General features: G+C 41.2%; 1 long non-coding RNA gene across 1 annotated transcript in view; it reads right to left on the minus strand.

Annotated features, from left to right (window-relative positions):
- LOC138752280 (uncharacterized) overlaps positions 1-26,417 on the minus strand; it is a 102,410-nt gene that overhangs the window by 23,624 nt on the left and 52,369 nt on the right. The window contains exon 5 of the long non-coding RNA XR_011350477.1: positions 19,667-19,833. This is a non-coding gene — a long non-coding RNA (uncharacterized lncRNA). The remainder of the gene's footprint in view (positions 1-19,666; positions 19,834-26,417) is intronic.

Consider the following 26,417-nt stretch of genomic DNA (forward strand, 5'->3'; position numbering starts at 1 on the left):
ATAATTAACAACAAATGCTGCTTACAGGAGGATTTTCCACAGGGCGGATGTTGAAGGTTATTTGTACGTTCACAGTAGCATTGCAAAAATGAGCCAAGATAATTTTGGCTCTTTTGTTATCAATCTATCTTGCTCTCTTTTATATAAATCTATTTTCTCTGTTCCTGCAGCACTTTTTTTCCCAATTGTCCCATGATCCCTATATCACCAGTTGCTATTGGGGACGCACAGGACACAAGCAAAGTGTGTAGAATGAGAATTAAACTGTCGGCTATGGGTCTGTGAGGCAGCTCATTCAGTGTCAGATTATAGATAACCAGCTGTGAGCTGGAAAGTGAAAGCAAAGTTGAGTCCTTTTGACAATGTCACAAACCTCAAGAGTGAACCTTCAGCAGATTATGAATGTTACAAGAACTGGGAGATTGGCTTTTTATTATCAGATATACTTTGAAACCACGGCTTGACTGTGATTTAGAGGGCATAACAATCATTTCAAAATTTTTTTTTATTGTCAGCTACTGGCCATGACAAGCTATGTCAGAGAGAGCAAAAAGGCATCAGTCATGAGAAAATGCGGAAACGGAGGAGCTATGTGGCATTTGGATTACTGAGGTACTTTTACAGCAGTTTTGCAAGATTGTTCCGATGGCAAAAAAGATCGCTAAAAATTAAAAACAGCAAACAATGCACACTTAAATTGTGAATTTGTTTCACAATCTGACCTAATTAATAAGATTCTTCTTTGGCTTGGCTTCGCGGATGAAGATTTATGGAGGGGGTAAAAAGTCCACGTCAGCTGCAGGCTCGTTTGTGGCTGACAAGTCCGATGCGGGACAGGCAGACACGGTTGCAGCGGTTGCAGGGGAAAATTGGTTGGTTGGGGTTGGGTGTTGGGTTTTTCCTCCTTTGCCTTTTGTCAGTGAGGTGGGCTCTGCGGTCTTCTTCAAAGGAGGTTGCTGCCTGCCAAACTGTGAGGCGCCAAGATGCACGGTTTGAGGCGTTATCAGCCCACTGGCGGTGGTCAATGTGGCAGGCACCAAGAGATTTCTTTAGGCAGTCCTTGTACCTTTTCTTTGGTGCACCTCTGCCACGGTGGCCAGTGGAGAGCTCGCCATATAACATGATCTTGGGAAGGCGATGGTCCTCCATTCTGGAGACGTGACCCATCCAGCGCAGCTGGATCTTCAGCAGCGTGGACTCAATGCTGTCGACCTCTGCCATCTCGAGTACTTCGACTTTAGGGATGAAAGCGCTCCAATGGATGTTGAGGATGGAGCGGAGACAATGCTGGTGGAAGCGTTCTAGGAGCCGTAGGTGGTGCCGGTAGAGGACCCATGATTCGGAGCCGAACAGGAGTGTGGGTATGACAACGGCTCTGTATACGCTTATCTTTGTGAGGTTTTTCAGTTGGTTGTTTTTCCAGACTCTTTTGTGTAGTCTTCCAAAGGCGCTATTTGCCTTGGCGAGTCTGTTGTCTATCTCATTGTCGATCCTTGCATCTGATGAAATGGTGCAGCCGAGATAGGTAAACTGGTTGACCGTTTTGAGTTTTGTGTGCCCGATGGAGATGTGGGGGGGCTGGTAGTCATGGTGGGGAGCTGGCTGATGGCTGATGGAGGAGCTCACACCAAGACACAAGAGAAACTTGTCCGTGAACTACTCTTTGCAGATGATGCCGCTTTAGTTGCCCATTCAGAGCCAGCTCTTCAGCGCTTGACGTCCTGCTTTGCGGAAACTGCCAAAATGTTTGGCCTGGAAGTCAGCCTGAAGAAAACTGAATAAGATTAACCAATATTTTATTAATTGTACAACTTATTTTCAAACTAGATGTTGATAGAATTAAAACAAAATTGACTCCGGGTCCATCAGATAAGGAAATTTGAGATAGTGTTGGTGTGCAGAATGCCAGGCTACAGTAATCTAGCAGTAATCTAGAAGAAATGATATTAGACTGGTAATCTGGAGATACGCTAATTACCCAGAATCATGGAATCATGGAGTTACACAGCATTTATCTGGCCCTTGGGCCTAATCTGCCCATGCTGACCAAGTTGTCATTCTGAACTGGTCCCATTTGTCTCCATTTGGTCCATACCCTCAACCCCTTTCTATCCATTGATCTGCCCAAATATTGTTTATGTTGAAATTGCACCCGATTCTATAGATTGCTCTGGTTGCTCATTCCAGATACAGTACACTCTCTGAGTTGTCCCTGGGTTCACTCTTAAACCTTTCTCCCTCACCTTAAATCTATGCCTTCTCATTCTGGGATTGTCTACCCTGGATAATGAACTGTGACAATTCACTTTATCTGTGCACTTTGTGATTATCTATCCCTCTATCTGGTCACCCTCAGTCTTTTATGTTCTAGGCAATAAAGACACAGCTTAGTCAACCATTTCTACTAACTCAAATCCTCTAGTCCTGACAACAGTCTGATGAATATTCTCTGTACACCTCCCAACTTGCTAACATCCTTCTTATAGCTGGGCAACCAGAAATGAACACATTGTAAGTCTCAACCATGCCCTGAATCCTGAGGTCCTAAACATTGTACTCAATATCCCACCCAATAAAAATGAACATATATGTTTTGTTCACCACCCTGTCTACCTGAGTCACCACTTTCATGAAATTATGCATCTGTATTCTTTAGTTTCTCTCTTGCACAATATTCTCCAGTCCCCTGACATTTATTGGGCACATCCTGCCCTTGTTTGACTTACTAAAGTGCAGCACCTTAGTTCAGAATTGGGGCAAGGCCATCTTTGGAGGCATAAGAAATAGGAGCAGGAGTTGACTGGAACAGGTTGTTAGAGGGAAGAGGAATGTTAGGAAAGCGGGATGCTTCTAGACATGTATTGACAAGAGTCCTAGACATGCACGTTATTATTATAGTGAAGGGTAAGATGTGCAAACATCAGGAAGCTTGGATGATGAGGGGACTTTAGTTAATAGCAAGAAGTAGGCATGGGGCAGATATAAGCAGCTAGGATCAAGTGTATACCTGGAGGCATTTTGGGAACTGAGGAGCAAGCAAGAAAAAGAAGCCTGGAGGGCAAAAATGAGACAGGAGATAGCTCTGCCAGATAACATTAAAGATAATCCCAAAAGATTTTATCAGTACATAAAGAGAAAATCAGTAACAAAAAAAGGGTCCCCTCAGGAATCAATGCAGTTAACTCTGTATGGAGCCACAGGAGATGGGCAAGATCCTCAATAAATACTGCTCCTCTGTTTGTGCTGTGGAGGATGACCTGAGGATTAGGGAACTTGGCAGCAGTCAATGGTAGTGCATCATGGATGAGGAGGTGCTTGAACACCTGATACATATGAAGATATACAAATCTCCTCGGCCTGACCAGAAGCAAGAGGGGAATTTGCAAGTCCTCTGGCTGAGATTTATGAGTCGTTACTAAGTACAGGTGAGGTGTAAGAAAACCGGAAGATAGCTGAGATTTATGAGTCATTACTAAGTACAGGTGAGGTGTAAGAAAACCGGAAGGTAACTACAGGGAAAAGCCTGGGAACTGCATACCTGTGGGAGAAGATATACATGCACTTAGATGGACAAAGAGAGGGGTGGGGGTGGGTTCAGAATTGTCATCATGGATTTGTCTCTTACAATCTGATTGAGTTTCTTGAAGACATATCAAAAAGACTGATGAAAGCAAAGCTGTTGATATTCACCAAGGCATTTGATAAGGTTGGGTGCAATAAAATGTAAGATTGCGTGGGATTTTCGAAGAGAGTTTGAAAATAGATAAGCGAGCACTAGCTTTCTGGAGTAAAGCAGAGGATGATTGTTGGAGGTTGTTCTTCATACAGAAGGCCTATGACTAGTCGTGTGTCTTAGGTTTGGTGCAGGATCCATTGCTGTTTTTCATCTTTATCAATGATTTTGATGAACATACACAGAGCATAATTAGAAATTTTGTGAATGACACTGAAGTGTCTGGTATTGTAGACAGTGATGGCGGTTGCCAAAGATTGCAGCAGGATCTTGATCAGTTGGGCATATGAGCTGAGGAATCGTGGATGGATTTTAATAGAGAAAAGTGAGGTGTTGCATTTTGGGAAGTCTAACATTGGTAGGACCAGTACAGTGAATAGTAGGATTATAGTGAATGTTGTAAAGCAGAGGATCTCGATGTTCAGGTACACAGTGCTTTGAAAGCAGCTTCACACATGGATAGAGTGGTCAAAAGGCTTGTAGATATCTGATCTGATCTTTCATCAGTCAGAATATGTAGAATAGAGGTCATGTTCCAGTTGAAAAAGACTTTGGTGAAACCCCATTTGGGGCAAACTCAGGCAAGTGGGACAACTGTGGGTATCATTTTGGTCAGCATGGGCAAGTTGGGCCAAATGGCTGTAAGACTCTATGACTCTCACTTTCGAAATGTGAATTTTAATCTCGATATGGCATCTGAGGGATTTTGCTTCTATTTATATTTTTAAAATGTGGAATATCACCTGAGCAGAGAAAATAAAAGCAGGAGGAGGTCACCTGGCCCCTCTAGCCTGCCCTCCCATTGAATATGACCATGGCTGATCTATCCCAGAAAGTCCTGTCATGGTCATTCATGAATGTATTAGACAATAAGATAGCTAATAGAAACAAGAATAGCTCATCCCCAAGAACAGTCGAGCTTAGGTATGAGTGCCAAAGTGGAGGTGCGTGTTTTGCCAACTCCAACAAATGGATCAACTATCTGGGACGGCTCTTGAGGTTTCTATCACTGCAGTATATAGGCATTATTCTATTCCAATCACCATGCTGTCGAGCCTATTAGATGCAGCAAAGTCCATTAGATCTGATAACATAACAGGATTATACAGAGTCAAAATAAGCCCTAAACCTGATAAAATTAACACTAACAATTGGATCTCTCTCAATCTTCATTAATTTCTCTTATCACCTTATTCTCCCACACACTAGTAGTAATTATCAGGGGTCATTGAATGTAAATTCTCTGGAATGTGGGAAGAAACCATGAGAATGCCTAACATAGACAGCACCTAAGCTCAGAATCTCTGGAGCTATAAGTAGTGCGAGCCACTGTGACCTGAGTCACGAGTTCCATTCATAGTGATGAATACCTCTGTATTCAACTTGCTTGACTCCAACTGTGTGATTTGGGGGCTTTGGAACACAAGCATTTGCACAGAAATATGGAAAATTATCCACAGAATAGACAGCAGAACAAATTTAAAAAGGGTAAATCTGTTCAGCAATCTACCTTCCGCATTCTGCAAAGTGATGAAGGGCATTAGAAAGCGCTATCAAATGTCACCTGCCCATTAATGACTGATGCTCATTTTGGGACTTTCAGGTATTCCATGGCTGCAGACCTTATTACAAGGTCAAAAGATTCAGTAGAGGTTAGATTTAAGAGATACTTTGCTGTTTAAGCTGCTCCACTCTTCAGTAGGATAAGGTCCGACAGATTTCTATGCACCAATTTTTTTGTCCTGTCTTCTGGAGTGCATTTGATTAACATTCTTATTGGTTTCATACTTTACATTTAACATCAGTTGATTTTGGCAGCAGAAAATTCCAGACTGATCTTAATGATTAATTTCAGTCAATAGTACAAAAACATTGAAATTTAAATATTTTTTTATAGAGAAAGAAGGGTTTATATTTACAAATTCTGGATTTCCCCAAGTATTTTATGGTTGAAGAATTTATTTTGATGATGTCAGAAAACATATATACCCCAATTTTCATAAGATTCAATGCAATAATAACTGGATTGTCGGTCGTTGTAATGACGGTTCCTGAATTCCATGTCATATGATAGATGTGCGGGAAGAGGAAAGCCATCTTCTCAGAGTGGACTTGCAATCAAGGAGCTAATCCTTAATATTAAAGTCCTTCTGATGCTCAATTGGCTATGTTGCAAATCCAGTGTTGTTTGCAGAAAGGTCTTTTTAAGTATCAGAAAAAGATAACATTTCTGGTCAATGACCCTTTATCATAACTATACAGTAGTTCCCCTCCTTATCCTTGGGGGAGAGGTTTAAAGACTCCCAGCAGAGACCGGAAACCACAGATAGTACTGAACCCAAGACAGGTTATGCACTGTCTAACGTCCACGATATGTTCAGTGAAATTGGGTGTTATACGATATGGACTCTGGGCAAACACAATGTTATATACATATTAAAGCTATTTGGGGTACTGTATTGTACCTGTACACTTTTTTTACTTGTAACTAGGGATCAGTGTGGGGACCGACACGGGGATGTGCAGAGAGAGCGGGGCAGTGGGATCATGTGGGGACCGACATGGGGATGTGCGGAGAGAGTGGGGCAATGGGATCAGTGTGTGGATCGACACGGGGCTGTGAGGAGAGAGCGGGGCAGTGGGATCAGTGTGGGGACCGACACGGGGCTGTGAGGAGAGAGCGGGGCAGTGGGATCAGTGTGGGGACCGACACGGGGCTGTGAGGAGAGAGCGGGGCAGTGGGATCAGTGTGGGGACCGACATGGGGCTGTGAGGAGAGAGTGGAGCAGTGGAATCAGTGTGGGGACTGATATAGGGGTGTGGAGAGAGTGTGGGGCAGTGGGATTAGTTGGGACTGATACAGAGGGTTGTAGGGAGAGAGCGGGGCGTTCGGATTAGTTTTGGACCACGGATGACCACAGGTAACTGAAACCATGGAAAGAGAAATCATGGATAAAGGAGGACCACTGTACTTTAAATCGGTTTCTCTCTCCATTGATACTGCCTGATTTCTTGAACAGCTTGATATTTTTTTCTAATAACCAGCTTTTTTTGTTAGCTTTTAAACTTTTTGTGATCTTGCTATTTTTGCCAAGGAATCCCATAATTGGATCCACCCAGGCAAATCCAGGACAGGTCTCCCAACTTCAGAGCCTGTTTACTCAGCTGTTATTTAAATGATAGGAAGGAAGTGTCTTCCACTGCCAGGCATCAATAAGCACTTAACATGCAACCCGTTGAGGTGAAACTGAATGAGGGGAAAAGTTCCTTAGAAGCCTAAAGAAACATGTCCTCATTGTTTCCTATCAATCTTTATCGACGCACCATAGAAAGTTTCTTGCCAGTTAGACCACAACTTGACATGGGAACTGCTCAGACCAGCATGGCAAGAAATTGAAGAGATAATGATTGTGTCACTGAGACCATCATGCAATTGAACAACTCCTCCATCAACTCTGACTGGTCTGCCGACTGCCTCAGAAAAACAGCCAAGAATTTAAAAGATATATCCTTCAAGATCACATCACCTTCTAATCCTTTCTGTTGCGTTGAAGACACATAAATCTGAAAATATGCACCATTTGGATCAAGGAGAGTTTCTTCCTCATTGTAATCAGACGATTGAATGATCCCCTCATGAGAAAAATGATGCTGACTTTGTATTGCTTCAACTTAACTTTAAAAAAAAATCTCTGTAGCAGAGATACATTTTGCACATTGTACTGAAGGATAGGTAGGCTTGCCCAGATTGCATGCAAAACATTTTTCCTTGTATCTCAGCAAAGGTGACCATCAATTCAGTTCAATTCATTTCACTTCAAATATTTAATGCCCTTACTGCCTACTTTGAGCCACTGTGGAAACAGGTTCTTTGATCTGTTGGTGATCAAGTACCTCCTTTATTAAACACATTTACCAGCATCTGATCCATTGCTTTGTCCACATTAGAGTTTCAAATGCTCATTGGAATACTTAAATGTGGTGAGAATACCAGACACCACCCCCCCCCCCCCACACCCAAAACCCTATGGGATGCTACAGAGAAGAGTTTAACAGCCTTGGAGATGTTCCTCAAATCCTATTAAAAACAATGTGCCCCTATCGATCCACCACAATAGCGTGGATCTCTCAGTGGCCACCCACTTCAATTCCTGTTCCATTCCCTTACTGATATGTCTATCCATGGTTTCATATAACCATATAACAATTTACGGAGCGGAAACAGGCCATGTCGGCCTTTCGAGTCCGCACAGGTTCGGTCACAAGTGGACTTTACCTTTAACCCCTGAAGGTCCAGTATCCAGCTCCAAGACACACGTAGCCTTCACCTTTAGCCCAGTGGACCTGAGGGTGTCAGCAGCTAACAGCAGTTTTGCAAACTTGAAGACCTGGATCATGCACTACTGGACTGAGACTATCGGCAAATTGTAGAAACAACACCTCATCTTCCATCTGGGAACCCACCAACCAGATGGCATTAACATTAACTGGTCTGGTTTCCATTAAACCTCTCATTCTTCCCTATCTTTGACTCTCTCTCTCTCTCTCTCTCTCTCTCCCTCTCACACTTTCCTTTCTCCACCATCTCATTTCACAGAGCCAAAATCAATTCTCACTTTTGCTCTTAACACATCCAATCAGCACCTTCTGTCTGTTGGTCTGGACTCCTCCCCTACCCATTCTTCCCCCTTTCCCTTTCAGTCTTTATTCAGACACCTTCCTGCTTTTTGCTTATACCTTTAGGAAGGGCTCAGGCCTGAAAGGTCAATCATATATCCTATGGATGCTGTGAGACCGGGTCAGTTCCTCCAGCATTTACTGTGGGTTTTTACCTTAGCTCAAATGCCATCTCCTTGGTTTTAGATGCATCTTTTCAGGAGAAAAATAAAATCTTATTTCTATCATTCATTCGGGTCCCTTTCCAATCTTCTCCTCGCCTATGACAGGCAATCACAACCTATCAAGACTCTCCTCCTGGTTGAAATGTTCTATCCTGAGTAACATCCTGATATGTCTTTTCTGCAGCTTTTCCAATGAAATCACCTCCTTCTCATAGTGTGGCAATTGAACCCAATATTATACTGATCAGACTTGCCTTAGTCAGTTTCATGAATGATCTTTTTGAAGTCATGTTTATTATCATCCGATTACACAAGTACAACCCCAGAAAACAGCTTTCTCCAGATCCTCGTGCAAAACACACAGACATACAATCAGACATTACATACATACAGATAAACAATACAAATTCAGGACAAGTATTCATAGATACAAATAAATTAATAAATAAATGGATAGACATTGTTTTGTGAATATTGGAGTCTCTGATGGTTAGTGTGAGCAGTTTCTTTGGTCGTTCGGCATCCTCACTGCCTGTGGGAAGAAACTATTTGTTATCCTGGTGATGTTGGCTCTGATATTCCTGTATCTGTTTCCCAACACGAGCAGCTGAAAGATGCTCTGCGTAGGGTGGAAGGGGCCCTCAATTATTTTGTGCACCTTCGTCAGATAACGATCCTAGTAGATCATATCAAGGGGGTGGGGTGTGGAAGGGAGTCTCCAGTGATCCTCTCTGGCACTCTTATAGTCCTGTGGATTAACCTCCAATCCAATGTTCTACAGCAACCATACTACACTGTGATACAGCCAGCCAGGAAGCTCTCAGCAGAGCGCCTGTAGAAGTTTGACATGATGGTAGCCATGATGGGAAAGGAAAGAGAGAGAGAGAGAGAGAGAGAGAGAGAGAGAGTGAGAGTCAAAGATAGGGAGGAATGAGAGTTTTAATGGAAAGCAGATCAGTCAATGTTAATGCCATCTGGTTGGTGGGTTCCCAGATGGAAGATGAAATGTTGTTCCTGCTTCACTCTTCACAGGCAGTACAGTCACTCTTGTGCCCTCTTGACAAGTAAGGAAATGTGTGTCCACAATAGGTCACTGATAAAGTGGACTCCAAGGAACTTGGTGCTCTCTCCTCTCTCCTCTACAGTTATTGAAGTGTAGTGGAGGGTGGTAATTACTGATCCTCCTGAAGTCTATGAATATCTCCTTCATCTTGTCCATTTTGAGACTCGTGTTGTATCTCCTGCACCATATCAGGAAATGTGTGTGTGTGTGTGTGTGTGTGTGTGTGTGTGTGTGTGTGTGTGTGTGTGTGTGTGTGTGTGTGTGTGTGTGTGTGTGTGTGTGTGTGTGTGTGTGTGTGGAATGACTGCCCTACCTCTCACACTCAGCAGTACTGATAGGAAAAACTTTTAAACAGCTCAATAATGGGCATAAATATTTGGTGATGCGGCATCTAAGATCCTCCACATAATCTCTGAAGGCATTTACACTGTATTACAGAGGAAGAAGAAAGCTTAAAACTTTTTACAGTGAGATGATACTACAGCTTCTCCTCAATAAGGCAATATTTCATCAGGCTGGTAGCCTTTATCAAGGATTTATGCATACTTTGAGGTTCAGAAGGCTGAGAACCTGTCAAGGATGTTGTCATAAACATACTGAACAGCACATTGTTTATAAGACTAGTAAGAAACTGTAGATAATTAATGGAGACAATTTTGCTGTTATGGATAATTTTTCCAAACTTCCCCTTTTCAACTGTCTCTTGAGCTTCTAGAGTTTTTTTTTGTAGCTGGTTGGTCTTTCAGAAACCCTGCAGTGATCTTATGCTCTGTTGGATCACCTTTTCTGCGTAAACAAGTAGGGCATCTCTGTAAACACTCTGACAGTGAACCAAGTTCATGCAACGTGTCATACATTAGATCTGAGTCCACTAGAAACTGTTCTGAAGAGAGTCTTTTCAACAGACTGTGTTTTTCCTGTCATTCCCAGATCTTGTTTCATCCCTTCATTGCTTTTTTTCAAAATGTAAACACAGTGCTTCATCATTTTACCACACTGTGGAAAATGTTTGAAACGAGCTAGCTACCCACCTGGTGCCCAGAACAAGGCCTCTTTTGCTAATTTCTTGTTCTAGTTGAGTGGCATATTCAGACAGTTCTTTTTGATTTAGAGGTGATCTACTGGCTCTGTGAGTACAATTTGTCCGTAAATGATTGAAAATTATTAATTTCATGAACTTCTCCCACCGAATCACCTATTGCAAGTTCTAATCTGTGGCAAATTATCAAGTTAATGTTCCTTGAGAAATGCAGCAACACCAGATTTGACACCAAGCATTGCGCTCACCCCATCACTAGTGAATGCTACAAGGTTCTGTCTCAACCCATGGTCATTGAGACAGCTTAATGGATGGTTAGCAATAGTTGCAGCCTTCTGATCAGGCAGTTCAATCAGATCTATAAGGATAAAGTGGGAAATCGCATTTACTTCCATAATCAAAATTATCGATGCTTACATCTATGTAATGAATGTGTTTTATAAATCAACTGTGCGCTCATTCTCAAACTGCTTTTAAACTATCACAATCGATACTCCGAGCAGGATAGTTACACCTCTCAGAGAAGGGTTAGGTAAGTAACCCTCCTGGCCAGCTTTTCTGGTTTCAGATGGCCACCCGACAGCCGCACAGGAGTATTCCGTGCGGCTTCACAGTCGGGCTTTGAGGCCACCTAAAAGCGGCTAATGGGAACTTTGTCATTCATCTGCTTGATATGCTGGCAGATTATCTTTTTGATATTAATGGCTATGTGATTAATTTTCTCTGTCGCACTAGGGCGGAAATGCAGTCCAATTCCAATGTCAATGCTATTTTTTTGCTTGGAAGTTCCAGTGAGCCAAAGTGATCAGAGTACGGTCCGTCATTCAGAGCTAAATAATATGCAGAATGAAACATTGAACAAGTTGCCTTTAGATGCGAAGCACATTCATGATGTCACAGAATTTTCCAAGAGCATCTTCACTAGCTCTATTTCCAACATGTAGAGCTGCAGGGTGAGCTCTTGATATTTTATGATTAAAAATTTTGTTTTTCTCTGAGAGACATTTAAGCAGGAACTTCAATCGGCTCCATAATAGGATATTTAGCACATCTGCCATTCATTTGACTGCCTTAAACCCTTAAAAGTGAAAAGTGTCAGATTGCTTATGTTTGCATATACTTTACACCCAAGTTTATCATCCTTGAAGTCTAACCAGGGATAAGTTTCCTTCCTTTTCTTCCACGTTAAATATCTGATCAGGGATACAAGACTGACTTCGAAGTATCATTACTTTCAGAACTGCATTGGGGGACCAGGTTAGAACATTTGAACTAGAGGCAAGCGAAACACAGGAGTGGAGTGGTGCCTTTGTGGCAGGACTTCACCATTCTGAATCAGAATCAAGCGGAAAGCTAGTGAAATATGTAAAAACACAAAAATGCTGGAGGATCTCAATGTCAAGAGGAGGTAGCAATATATCACTGATGTTTCGGGCCTGAGCCCTTCCTTAAGGTATAAGCACAGAACAGGCGAGGAGCCCAGACCAACAAATGGTAAGAAGAGAGGTGAGAATTGAGTCTGGCTCTGTGAATGAAGACAGAGGGCTCGAGAGGGAGAGAGAAGAGCTAGAGGAAAGGTAACACAGGGAAGAAGGAGGTGGGGTGGTTTAATGGAAGCCGCGGAAGCCGATGATAATTCCATCTGGTTAGAGGGTGCCTGGATGGAAAATGAGTCTGGCAGTGCATGATACCCTGGACAGGTCTGTCAGCAAGGGAATGGGGCAGGGAATTGAAATGAATCAGAATTTATTGTCATGAAGATGTCACACAATTTGTTGTTTTGTGGCAGCGTGATAGTGCAAACATTTTTATAAGCCACATTTCAAAAGAAATAAAAGAAAAAAAAAGAGGAGTGCCTGGGATTCATTGTTCTTTCAGAAACGGGTGGCCATCGGGAGATCCACTATATCGCTGAGGTGCTCAGCACAAAGATCTCCCAGTGAACCATGTCCGATCCTCAGCTAGGGTCTGCAGGGTAGACCTTGTGTCCATGCGTCCAGGGGGCATCCACTGCAGAGACCATCTCCCACTACGTCCCTCTGCTTTCAGGTTGGCGTGGTTGAAGTCATAATTTGCTTCATGGTTTTGCAGAACGAACATTCCATTAACCTCATTGCTACTTGAAGGTTAATTTTAATTTCAGGCAATAGTGTCAAACAATTGATATCCAGTTGCCTGCTCTTCCACCCCACCCCCTCACCCTTACATACCGAAGGCAAATTTTCAATTCCAATTACTACTGTGAAGAGAAAAGTCAGATGCGAACTCTATTAGGCAGCTAATTCAATATTACCAATTTACTTTAAAATAATGCCTATAAGTTATAAATGCCTCTGGTTATTCTGAATATTCTCAAATGGATAATTGTTCATAGATTTTTTTTCACTTTGAGAGGGAGCAGGCCTGGTCCTTCACTCGTTAAATATTCAATTCGCAGTAACAATTTGTGAAGATTCTTCTTTAATTAAAAAAAAAATCTCAGCCTTTCAGAGTTGCAGCTTCTCACCCATTGAACTTTCAGGCCTGCTCTGATCATAAATAATATCTAACAAGATTAGCTCGTACACTTGTGCGCTGAGTTGCTCTAAAATTCCAGCAGTTTACTTCATGCATGGGAATTGAACAAAAGGTGTTTACTGTCCACTTGTAAATGTTGAAGAAATGAGTACTTTGCAGGGTTATTTCACATTGCTGTTGTTAAGGAGGTTCAGTTCGGTCAGAAAACAAGAAGGAAGATACAGATACTTCCTTAAAAGTGAAGAATTGCAATTACTTCCATAATTAAAATTATCAATGCTTATAATGAACGAGTTTTATAAATCAACTGTGCATTCTTTCTCACACTGCTTTTAAAGGGTTTGACCATGCCTCCAGAACATTGTGCTAAATCCCAAGATTATTACTGCAGCAATCTCTCCACTTAGCTACCGCGAATGACTTCAGTTATTTTGAAAGCAAACAGGTAGCTTTTCACAGCTATTCCATTCATTAACTCAGACAATAAGAAGTGGATGTATATCCGAGCCCAGAGTGAACTCGGCAAAAAATCTTGTCCATTATTAACTTGGCTGTGGAAAGACTGTTAAAGTATGCATTATAAGATGAATCTATATCCAGTCTTGGGTAGCATTCCTCACAGTCTCAACTGCTAAAATATAACCCAGAGGCTATGTGTAATTGGTACACCAGTTCCAGTTAATGGAGCCATTCAGTGTCAGCAGGGGAAGCAGGCTGGTTTCTGATTATACATCTTTTCCACTGATTAACTTAACCGAAGGGCTCCAACATTTTCTGCTACAGGCAGAGAAGCAGAAAATAGTCTCTCGTTCCACAAGTTCACACAGTTCACTAAAGGTCAGGATTAAAATAATAGCCAAGGTGAGATACCAGCTTAGCTAACTAATACATTCACAATGAAAAGTATCGTCATAGACAGTGTGCCTTTTTGTCATTTCAGTCTATGAAGATAAGACAAATAAAAAAAAAGAGAATTCTTGAGGTCAGTATAAAACTTCAGACAGTTGTAGTCAAAATGCATCATGAACTATCGCTAATGACCAGAACTGACTGGATCTAATAAGTCGAGTGCTGCTATTGTCTCATTCATTTCATCTAGCATCATTTCATTAAAATGCATTAAAATCTTTGCACTCAAGTTGTGCCATTAGAATTGAAAACTGCCTCTATGAAACAACGGTTCTTGAGAAGACGGTGCTTTGAGCCACTTACTGTTTATGCATCTATGTTTCACGTGAAATGGATTAAAAATTATTACAGCATACTAATACAGTCAGTGATGTTTGAGACATGCCATTAATTTATCATTTATAGGGCATATGCTGATTAGATTTTCTCTTCCAGTCAAAGTAATCCCTTTCCCTGTTTGCCAGTGATGGGGTTACTTTTATTTCCTTCCATTCAAAGATGGAATCCTTCATGTGTGTGTGTGTGTGTGGGGGGGTGGGGGTGGGGAGCAGTTAAGTGACATATTTGTCTCTGTGGAGTGTTCGATGATGTACTGACTCATCACTTTTCCTTGAATAATTATCCCTGTCCCAAATCTCATCCTGGCGGTGGTACACTTATCTCATTGCAGGGACTGGACATGTTGAAATGAGGCCAGCTGCATTAATTTATCATGCTTCATTAAACAGACAACCGTGGAAAGGAACGGCTCATCAGACATTCTGAAGGAAGAGAAAGAAAATTAGCTGATTTTATTCCTGCAAATGCAATAATGAGGTGGCGTCAGCTGGCTGCTGGATTCCAGTGTTCTTGCATATATTATCTGAGCAAGACTTTTAACGGAAGTGAATGTCCATTTATAGTGCGCCATCTTTAAAGTGTACTTATCTGAATGTTATTATTCACTTAGCTTGCTAGGAGTTCAAAATTTTGCCATCTGTTGCCATTTAAATGTAATATAATGTCCAACCTTATCAAGATTGCATTTGCTTGCTGATTTTCGAACTAATGCAATTTGCCTAAGTTGCCTTCATATAATCTACCCATATTCTAGGAAGTTGAACAGAGGTTAGGCAGAAACCTTTGCATAAATTCTCATTTGGCTTCCTCATTTACTAGTGAATGAAAAGTATGCCTTTATTTTTGATGTAGTTTATATTTTTTTTATTAAGGCTATGCATTCAAAGCATTGCAGTAGCTTCTGTTATAACACATGCAACATGATTGCCTGAATTCCACCAACATCTAGAGAAGGGGAATCGATTTCAATTCCATGAATAACCCAGCAAGCATTGCTTGTGGCATTGCTGGTACGACAATCATTTATTTCGATTGATAAGACATATCCAGCTCAAGATGAATGGCTGCTTCTGGAATATTCCTTCAGAGGATTGATGCAATTGAGACATTACTGGGGTGAAGTAAAATTATTATTTTTTTGGATGATGCAAACTTCAATTATCATTCAAATGCTTCATTTTGTCTTTGAAATGACATCATTCAGGTTTCAAATATGTATTTTTTTATTATTGGCCAGTGGATATAGATGCCACTCCTGTTATGCAATGAAGTTGCATAATTTCATAACAGATGGTCTCAATGCAAATGGAAATAAAACATTTTTGTTGGCTTTCTTATGCAGAGATATTCTCCTTTCATAGTCTAGTTTCAATGTCCTGCTTAATGGATTTGTGCAAAATCTCTTTATCCATTATTTTAAGTCATTAAAATGGAATTGAATAAAATTAATTTCAGGACCAAAGTATATTTATTACTATTGACTGCAAATTAATTTACAGACATACTTGTTCACAATAAATAAAATGAATCCCACCATTGCATGAACACATTTGAAAGTTAGATAGGCTCAATAACAATATTTTAATATCATTAATATCAGTGGTAGCCCTGAAATACACATGGGATTTAGAGTAGTAAAATCACAGAAATGCTGCAGGAACTCAGCAGGTCTCTCAGCGTCCACAGGAGGTAAAGGTACAGAACTAATATTTTGGGCCTGAATCCTTCTTCAAAGTAAGAGCAAAAAGCAAGAAGGCATCTGAATAAAAAGGCTGAGGAAGGAGGGAAGAAAGGGCAGGAGGAGGAGTTCAGGCCAATGGGCAAAAGGTGATAAGTGGACATAGATCAGAGGACAGGTGAGGAAAGGTGAGAATTGATCAGGGGAGGGATGGCTCTGAGAATTCAGGGCTGGAGGAAAGGAGACTGAGGGAAAGGGAAAGAGTGCATTCTTTTTTGCTCGCACCTTGAAGAAGGCCTCAAGCCTAAAATGTTGAGTATACACCTTTATCTTCGCGGTGAGACATGCTGAGTTTCTCTGGCATTTTTGTGTTTTTATTACATCCATGGCATCTACAGACTTTAGCATTTCATTGGGCATTAGAGAAATTTAATTTATTGAATCATGGACCATAACAAGCCAAAAGAAGAAAACACGAATGATTGTCCCTATACGATATCCTGTTCATGACTCTTAATTCCGTTGCCCTGGCATTTTCTTATCTTTTCAGTTATTTGTCCAGTGCCTCTTTGGAAGTTAGCATAGAATCTGGGTCTTTTTTGGAAGTTAACTTAGAATCTGGGTGCTCAGGTTTTCAAGATATTTATCCCAGATAAATGTCTGGAAATATTTATGTCCATTGTCTGACTAGTTCATCTTCAGCAGAAGCTCAAAGACAATTAAAATTTAAAACAAACACAGATGGTGGAAATCCGAAACAAAAATTGAAAATAATTGAAATCTCGTTGGAATAAGCAATCAAGAAAACAGATTTTTAATGTGTCAGGTTGAGGAACCTTCATCAAAAAATGGGATAGAAAGAGAAGGAAGTTAGTTTTAAATTGTAGAGAAATTGGGAAGTGGGAAGGATAGGAAAAAGGTAGCATCTGTCACAAATTAGGGCCAGCTTGGCTGCAGGGATGGGTTATTAATGGAGCAATTAGAGGGTGACAAAGAGGTGTGACGTGCTATAACTAGCAGTTCCAGATGCACTCATAGGGAAAGGTATATAAAAAAATGTGCCAATCTCACAGATAAATGACCCAACCTATCTGATATAGGGAGAGATGGTAATCAAAAGACAGCAAATTCATTGCTTGGTAAAGACTACAATGTGCTCAGTGGGGAGATAAGATGCTGTTTCCAATCTTGCACTTGCTCTAGTTATAACAGGCCACCGGAAATTAGTTCAGTGGGTGAACAGGATGGAGATTAAAGTGGCAGACAGCCAAAAACTCAGGGAACATGTCCAATCGGGGCAGAGTGCTCCTGTAATTTTATTCATGACCTGACCTCAACTATTAATCCTTTTTTTTGTTGCACCCTCACCTTGTCAAATGCCCCCCATGTTAATTGTTGGTGTAATCTACCAGCAAAGTGTGATCTGAAGAAATGTTGATGAACCCAGACTACTAAATTGAAGAAACAAAGAATGCCTATTAGCCTAGCTGACCCTGACTAATTCCCATACTCTTTCTCAATAACTTCTACTCAAATGCCAATGTATATTGTCTTTCAAAGCAGTCAATTTCCAACGTCTATTGGCATGATTTTGATCAATGACCATTGCCATTGGCACCATTTTGTCTCCGCTCACTTAAACTAAATTTGCCAAATAGGAACAATTTGCATCTGCCCGAAACCCGTCATAATCTTGATAATTAAAAAAATATATATTTACACCATGGTAGAAGTCATTTCTGGCCATTAAGACTCATGCCGCTCAAATTCAACCAAATTAACCTACAACCTCATTCATTTTAGTGAGTGGGAGGAAAGCAGAGCTCCTGGGTAAACCTCACACAGTCAGGGGGAAGAACATGCAAACTCCTTACAAACAGCACCAGTCTCCATCGCAGGTCAGTGCCACTTTAATAGCATTGTGCAGTGTACATTTCAGACAAATCTACCGCCTTCTTTGTTTGAGGAGAATAATAACACTTTTCAGTGTAGCTGGAACCCTTTTATTAAATCTACTCTGCACCCTACCTTGGACCGATGCATCCTTTACAAAGTGTGGTGACCAAAAATTGACTCAATGTTCCATTTATGGACCCGAAGTTCAGGATAACCTCACCGCTGACCTTTGTGGCTCTGTTTGCGAAGTTGAAGATCCCATATGTACCACTAACCACTTTCTCCATGTGTCACGACCTTAGGGGGATACTCCCTTATCTTTTTTAGCCTCGGTGACCAAAGGCAATTTTCAACCACTACACATATGAGCCAGAACAATAATCTGCAGGGACAACTCCCACCTTCACTGTAAAGTCAGCACATATTCTACTGAAGTGCTAAAGGTAAATATAAGAACATATCCCCCAATACGAAGAATGATATTTATTTAAAGAATAGATCAGTTCTGTACTATGGAGTCTAAATAATGTGGTGAAGAAAAAGAGATCTGGAGCCAAGAACAATAGGAAAACAAATCAAAGAAATCAAAAGGAATATCTGAAAGATCGTTCCAGACAGATTTGATTATCCAGCTCTTTGATCCATTGTCAGCAAGTCTAACAATTAACTCACAAGAGTCAAATCCGGAAGGTGATTGAAATGTGCATACACACTGCTTTGCCCCTCATAAACCAAAGCTAAATGTAAAAGCTTAGTTTAAGAGGTAACTTCACGTTCAAGTTTATTATAAACCAATTGAAACAGAGTTCTCTGGTCCTTGGGGCAAAATCATGAAAAAGCATATCCAGGCATAACATGCACAGACAAATGATACATATGCAGAATTATATACATATATCAAAATAAATAAATATTTATAAATAAATAATTGGGTCTCAGAGGGTTTGCATTTCAGTCGTTCAACAGTCTCACTATCCATGGGAAGAAGCTATTCCTTAGCCTGGTGGTTCTGGTGGTTATATCCTGCACCTTACCAGAAAAGGATCGGTGGAAATTTCTCCATGTGGGGTGGTAGGGGTCTGCACCTATTTTGCAAGCCCTCTTTAGGTAATGATCCTGGTAAATCATGTCGATGGGAGTGATGGAGACCCAAGTGTTCCTGTCGATTGACTCCTGATCTAATGCTCGACAGCAACCGTATCCCACTGAGATGCAGGCGGCCAGGAGGTCCTCGCTAGAGTTCATATAGAAAATTGACAGGTATCCTTGCCCACCTCAGTCTTCTCAGAAAGGGCAGTCACTATTGCGCCTTCCAGACAAGGGAGGAGATGTTTTGCGACCAGATAGGTCACTTCTTAAAGTGGACTCGGAGGAACTTCGTTGGAACTTGACTTGGAAGAGATTTCAGTTGGCTGAACAGAGAATTAGCGGAGATGCCATTGGAGAGGTACTCAGGGTGATGGACAAAGCGAGGGCAAAGATAATGAATCCCTGTATGTCATTTACAAAGAAACAAAATACACTAAAGCAACTGAATTTTAAGGATCAATTAAAAACACCAAAGAGAAATATAAAAATGAATTAAAAAAACACAATAAAGAATTATAGCAGAGTGAATATAAGATAAATGTTGGAAGAAAGCCTACTTTACCTTCGTAAATTCACCAATCTCTGCTCCTATTCCAACTGATCTGCGGGAACGTTCATCCACATCTTGTTATCTCACTGACTTTCAAAAGCTCTCTTGATTGCCCTCACTGTTTCTAGAATTTGTAAGCTTCGGTGAATATAAATCATCCAGCCTTGCTGTAATGTGTCCTTTGGAGCAGAATGGATATGGTCAGAAATGTCGGAAGTAGGTGGAAAATGTTTCATTGATCAAACGGAATGAGAGGCAATTCTCGCCCGCAATGGTATAACAGCCATTCAAACTCACATTGTAATTCTGAGAAAAATATCAGGTCAACCTTCCTGCACGTATATAATTGATTTGTGTATCTGGGTCCTCTCCTTTGTCAATGGCCTACCTGCAAGTTTGGTTTTCACTCTGTCTGAAATGTTTGCATCTGAACCAATTGAATTCAACACTTCTTGTGTGAAAAAAAAGTGTAGTGAGAGAAACAAGAGTTAATATTTCACTTCATGAACTGGGCTCCAGCCGGAAACATTAATGATGCCTGGCCTGCTGAGAATGACATCCATTATCAGTAAAAACACCCATATATGACTGTCACCACTTCCCTGCAGTACCAGGTACACTATATAGATGGTGCTCCAATGTAACTTTATTTGCATGGTGACTTGATTTACTTTTCAAGTAACTTTACACATTTTTGAGTACCACATCTGTTTCACATTTCAAGATTATTTTATTGCCATGTAATAAAACAGGTGTAATATTACACAAAATGTAATATGGGGTGACACGGTTGGCGTAGCGGTTAGCACAATGCCTTTACAGCACCAGCGATCGGGGCCAGGGTTCGAATCCCGTGCTGTCTGTAAGGAGTTTGTACATTCTCCCTGTGTCTGCATGGATTTTCCCCGGGGGCTCCCATTTTCTTCTACTGTTCGAAACACACCGGGAGTACAGGTTAATCTGGTGCAAATTAGGCAACACAGACTTGTGGGCCACATTGGCCAGTTACTCTGCAGCATGTCTAAATTTAAAGAAAATTAAATGTGCTTTCATCTGCCATAAGGCAGACAGATTCACCATTTAACAGAAACTGTCTAGTACCTCTTACTGTCAGAGAAAGAGAAGTAGAAGAGAGTCCCCCCCCCCCCCAGCCCTTCTCAGGCTTGAAACATCAGCAATATATCTTTGTCTCCTATGGATACTGAAAAGACCATTGGGTTCCTCCAGCATTTCGGTGTGTTTTTTGAACACAATTTATTGATCTGTCCATCACAGCCTCTTCTATTCTCTAGAGTACTCTTCCTTTTTCCTTTTCTCCTGCTTACTATATCTCTTTTTGTCTCCCCTCTTTATTTGTTTCTCTCATTTACAGCTGTTTCCTTCGTTTCACTCTCTTTCTTACCCCCTCTCCATTTACTCCCACAGCTGTCTCTCCCCTTCTCTCTGAACTCGACCATTTAAGTCCGTTCAGCACAAACACACTTGGTCCTTATCTACACTGAGATTATCAGCTACTCACTTTTAAATGATTGTTATTTGAAAATTCTACCATTTTGTATTAAATATTTTAAGACTTTTATTGTTCAACTCTTTTATTTTGCCTTTTAATAGCCATTGCACTAAAGCACCAACTGTTGAATTCTCTCTGTCCTCCATAAGTCCCGTAGAATTTGTTCTCTGATAACCTCTTTTAAAATTCACTGAGGTTTCCAAGATTTGTATTGTGATAGGACAAGACTATGATGACTTCTTCAAAGCTACTTGCAGTTAAAAATAGCGTTATTCACCTCTAATAATAAAAAAAAATATTGGATGATCTCATGACCTCTCTGGAAGCAATGCCAATTTAAAAAAAAAAATTTCTAACAGATTACAAGAAATGTCGCTTGCTGTAAGGTAGCATAGATATGAATCAAAATGAATGTTCTGAACTCACAAGGACTTGTCCAGTTTCATTGACCTTTCCAATTTCTTATGACAAAATGAACAAAGGTTCACCAGATGGAATTTTGGATGTTGTTTTTTTCATGTCCTATGAGCAAAGAATAATTGTGGAGCTCGTCGAAAGAACCAAAGACTTGTTGATCCAAACCAAGGCTTTTATTAGCAAAAGACAGGAGCTCTTCACAGGTGGCCGACCAGTCCAGAATGATCTGACCTAGCTAGGGACACAACCCTTTAAGGCCCAGACAGTAGGCGTGGCTAAGTTCTCAGCCAATCGCTGTAAGCACAGTCTAGATACTGTAACTATATACACTATATACATTGGTGATAGATCTGTACTATCACAATAATCAGACGGGGACATTACTGTCCTGAGTTTAAAAGATTGAGAGGTAACCTTGTGGAAACAGTTTTCTTCTGGGGCTTCACAGGGTAGATGCAAGGATGACATTCCTTTTGATTGCCTGCATGCAATCAGGGCTCACAATCTCAAAATAAGAGGTTAACTGTTCCACACACGGGTGAGATGAGAGTGCTTCATCTAGAGAATAGTGAGCATTGGGAATTCTCCAGTAAAGAGGGTTGTGGAGGCTCAGTTAATGAGTGTATTCGGGACAGAAATGTTCAGCTATCAAGGGAATCAAAAGATATGCAGGAAAGTGAGATAAAAGACGAGCTGTGAACTGCCAGCACTGAGGTCCAGATGGTCTACTTTTTTTTTCTACTTCTTATGTCCCTCTGTTATTTTTTTTGCAAATTACTTACAATTTTAGAACCACATCACTTAGAAGAGCCTGCTCTGCCCATTCTGTAAATGCCAGCCCTCGGAAAGAGTGATCTAATCATTTCGACTTCCTTAGTCTTTCCCTTAAATCTTTAATGTTTGGTTTGACTTTGTAAGTAACTAGCCAAATCCCTTCAGAAATGTATTAGTCTGTTTCTCTCTCTCTTTTGAGCAATTCAATCCAAATCATTACATCAAATTACTTAAAACTAAATTTTACTGACGTTCCCACTAGATTTCCTATTAATTAAGGTTATGACCTGCTCCAAGTGGAAATAATTTCTATTTACTTGTTCGAGCGAATTTCTTCATACAATCTCTCTTAACAGTCTCTCTCGGAGATCTTGCCAGACAGCTTGTATACCTAATGGGCAGCAATATCCTCCATATAAATATGATGAATCCCTTGTCATCAATTGGTAGATTAATTGGCTTCTGGAAAAAAAAAATCACTGTGTAGATTAATGTCAAAAACAATAAAAAGAATAAGTCTCAGAAGTACAGGCAAATAAAATTAATGGTTTTGGTCCCTTGGGAAGAGACATGACCCCTATGGGCCAAATGTTATACTTCTGTATAGTTCTGAGCACAAAAATACATAAAAAAATAATCCTTGCCTCCAAGGATTTTCGCTAGCCACACAATTCCTCTGCCTGACAATCTGCTGACATAGAATCAAATGGCTTGCAATCTTGTTTTCACATGTATCCTGTGGCTGAAGTTTGAACCATTTATCTGTGTTATCTCAGTTTCTTTCTGTGCAACCAACTGCTTTCAGCCCTGGTTCATCTTTTGTTACTGAAACGTTTACTCATACAGTTGCAACCCATAGGCATGACTATTCCAATGGAATAGTCCCTTAAATCTGTTGCACCTTTCAGTTGGATTTCTGGCTGTACAGGCTCAAGAATCCTAGCTGCTGGGATCTACGAGGGGAAGAAATGTGAGGCTGGAGAGACTAAGCCGGTCAGGCAGCATCCATGGAGAGAAAGTCAGTCAACCCTTCGGGGCGGTTCCATTTATTAAGACTTGACAAAGGGTTCTGAACCAAAAGGCTGACTATTTCTGGTTGGCTTGCTTTGATTTCTTCCCCACAAATTTCAGTTCCCTGAAACCTTTGCTGCTCACGACCTAACTCTCATCTCAACCATGAAGAGGATTTGTTTTCACTGGTTCCTTTTTTTTTGAGAAGAGAGTATCTCTGGCTATATTAACTGATATTTATCTCTATAAGATTCAATTGCTGATTAAAATGTGTTAATCATTTTTTTTATAAACCTGTCATAAAGTATTTTAGAGCATTTTAATGTGCACCAATTTTATGAATAAATTATCCACCTTGTTTAAAATTCAATTCAAAAATATGTTCTTTATCTTTCTATTGCATGCCATTTAATACTATCATGGTGCCGGTGCCACATTTTGAAGATTAAGTGGTATTTACCCCATTAACTGGTTATCCACTCTGCTCAATACCAGTTGCCATCCGACTGAAAAGGAAACTGTGCTAATACAGAGATGCTGATTGCTTAACCAAATTCTAATTTCCTAGAAAATCGATCTCACCTTCTCTGATCTGTGCAGACTGGAACAGTGGAGTCTGAAGGAATAAAGCACTGAGAAACTTTTACCAATGAGTCAAGGTAGTTAAGCACCAATGATTTTTGATATATTTCACCCAAATGTTTCTGTTTTTCTCTCCATTTGAGAGAACGTTGTGCGAAGTGTTGTTTCCATGGTGACATGCTTCGATTGGGACCTCGAACAAATGGAATTTTTTTATTTCCTCATGTAACTAAGCAATAGAAGCCTGAAATTTCAAAATTTTTTTTTCAGTGAGAGTCCTCACTTGACCCAGAAGGAGTTGGGTCTGAAGCATTTTGGCTTTACATCTCTGAACTACGTCAACCATGAGAATAGTACTAAGGCAGTCCTGGTTCCTATTTATTGTATGGTGAATCAACAATGGGAAGGGAGTCAATAATTATCTGGTCAGCATGCCATGTGAATATTAAAGCAATCAGTAGTCCTTGGAGTACTTTCATACTTGACTGCTTTGGACCTGTTTCAGATGCATCTGTATCTCTGCAGCTAATCGTCTTGCCCCTGAATCACAGGGTCTGGGATCATCACATGTGAAGACCACTTCAGATGTGATGGCCCCGTTGTATTATTGAAGTGATGGTGTAGCGATACTTGTGCTGTCGTTCATCGGAACCATTAAACTGAAGCCTTGTCAGGTGAACAATGAAGGCATGCATGGCATTATTTTGAAAACAAGGGTGTTTCACTAGCCAAAGTTCTTGCCTCACTTCGATCAGGTTCTGTGGTGATATGTAATTACACCACTAGGTCACCCGGAGTCATCATGGTGACCTTGCATATAAAGCAGTCCAGAGCTACAGTCTAGCCTTCCAGGTTCATCTTGCAGAGAGACAAGACCTCTTAGTGTACATATTAGTTTATTAAAACTGTCTTATACTCGCACTGCTGGTGTGGTTATTGTCAGTACAATTTAATAACTTAATATGATGGCTACTAGGATGGAAGCTGCTTCTGCTCCAATGCGCATTCCTGATCACCTGGAAACTCTTCCTGAGGAATGGAATCTGGGGACAACCAGCATGCACGTGCATCCGAGGACAGAGACGGCGAGGGACTGTTGTACTGCAATTGTAGTGGAATGCGGGGAAGAACACAGAAGTATGATAGGACAGGTAAGAAACAGCCAAGATCCCTGCTTGCCCATGGGTTCGCTGGTACAAGCGCTGACGACCCTAAACCCCGGTCCGATCAGAAAGGGGCTACTACAAGTGTGGGTGGAAGGATCTCCACAAGTCTTGCTCCTGACCACTCCAGAGCCAGAGAAAGCAGACACTGCTATCGTCACTCCCCCAGCAGCAGTTTCCTCAGTACCACAAAGACCTGATGCTGCCACTGGGGTCCACCCTAAGCCCTCTGCAAACATCCCAAAGCCAGAGACTCAGCCAACAGCCCCAAGCACCCAGGTTACTCCTCCAGCAGAAACAAGCCACACAGAGGCTTTACCAGCAGCTCCCAGTACCCCAGGGTCCGCCCTTGCTACACCTAAGAGACCAGAGACTGCGGCTTAGTCATGTGCTGTGACCAGACAGGCTGGAGCTCGACCCCAGAAATCCCAGAGCTGGCATGCACTTCAGCCGGTGGCAGAGATGCTTTCTGAAGAGAGGATACAAATAACCTCCCAAGGATGTTGGGAAACATAGAGACTAATGCAAGGGAGGAACTGAAAGAAATCAGTATCTCTAAGGACATGGTCTTGGGGAAATTGATGGGATTGAAGGCAAAAAAATCCCAAGGGCCTGATAATCTACATCCTAGGGGACTTAAGGAAGTGGCCATTCAGATAGCAGATACTTTAAGAATTATTTTCCAGCACTCGATAGACTCAGGATCAGTACCCCACTATTTAAAAAGGGGGGTAGAGAAAAAGCGGGGAATTATAGGCCGGTGAGCCTTACATCAGTAGTGGGCAAAATGATGGAATCCATTATTAAGGATGTAATAGCGGAGCATATGACTAGCAGAGAAGGGATCGGACGGAGTCAACATGGATTTACAAAAGGTAAATCGTGCTTGACAAATCTATAGGAATTCTTTGAGATGGTGACAGGTAAAATAGATGGGGGAGAGCCAGTGGATATGGTGTACCTAGACTTCCAAAAGGCCTTCAATAAGGTCCCGCATAAACGACTGGCTTACAAAATCAAGGCTCATGGGATTGAAGGCAAAGTATTGATGTGGATTGAGAACTGGCCGGCAGGTAGAAGACAGAGACTTGGGATAAATGGCTCGTTTTCTGAGTGGCAGGCGGTGACCAGTGGGGTGCCACAGGGATCTGTACTGGGACCCCAGCTGTTCACAATTTACATTAATGATCTGGATGAGGGGATTGGATGTAATATCTCCAAATTTGCAGATGACACTAAGCTAGGAGGGGTTGTGTGCACGGAAGAGGGGGTCAGGAAGCTCCAGTGTGATTTGGATAAATTGAGG

This window comes from Narcine bancroftii, chromosome 2 (genome assembly GCF_036971445.1).
Source record: "Narcine bancroftii isolate sNarBan1 chromosome 2, sNarBan1.hap1, whole genome shotgun sequence".
NCBI classification, from domain to species: domain Eukaryota; kingdom Metazoa; phylum Chordata; class Chondrichthyes; order Torpediniformes; family Narcinidae; genus Narcine; species Narcine bancroftii.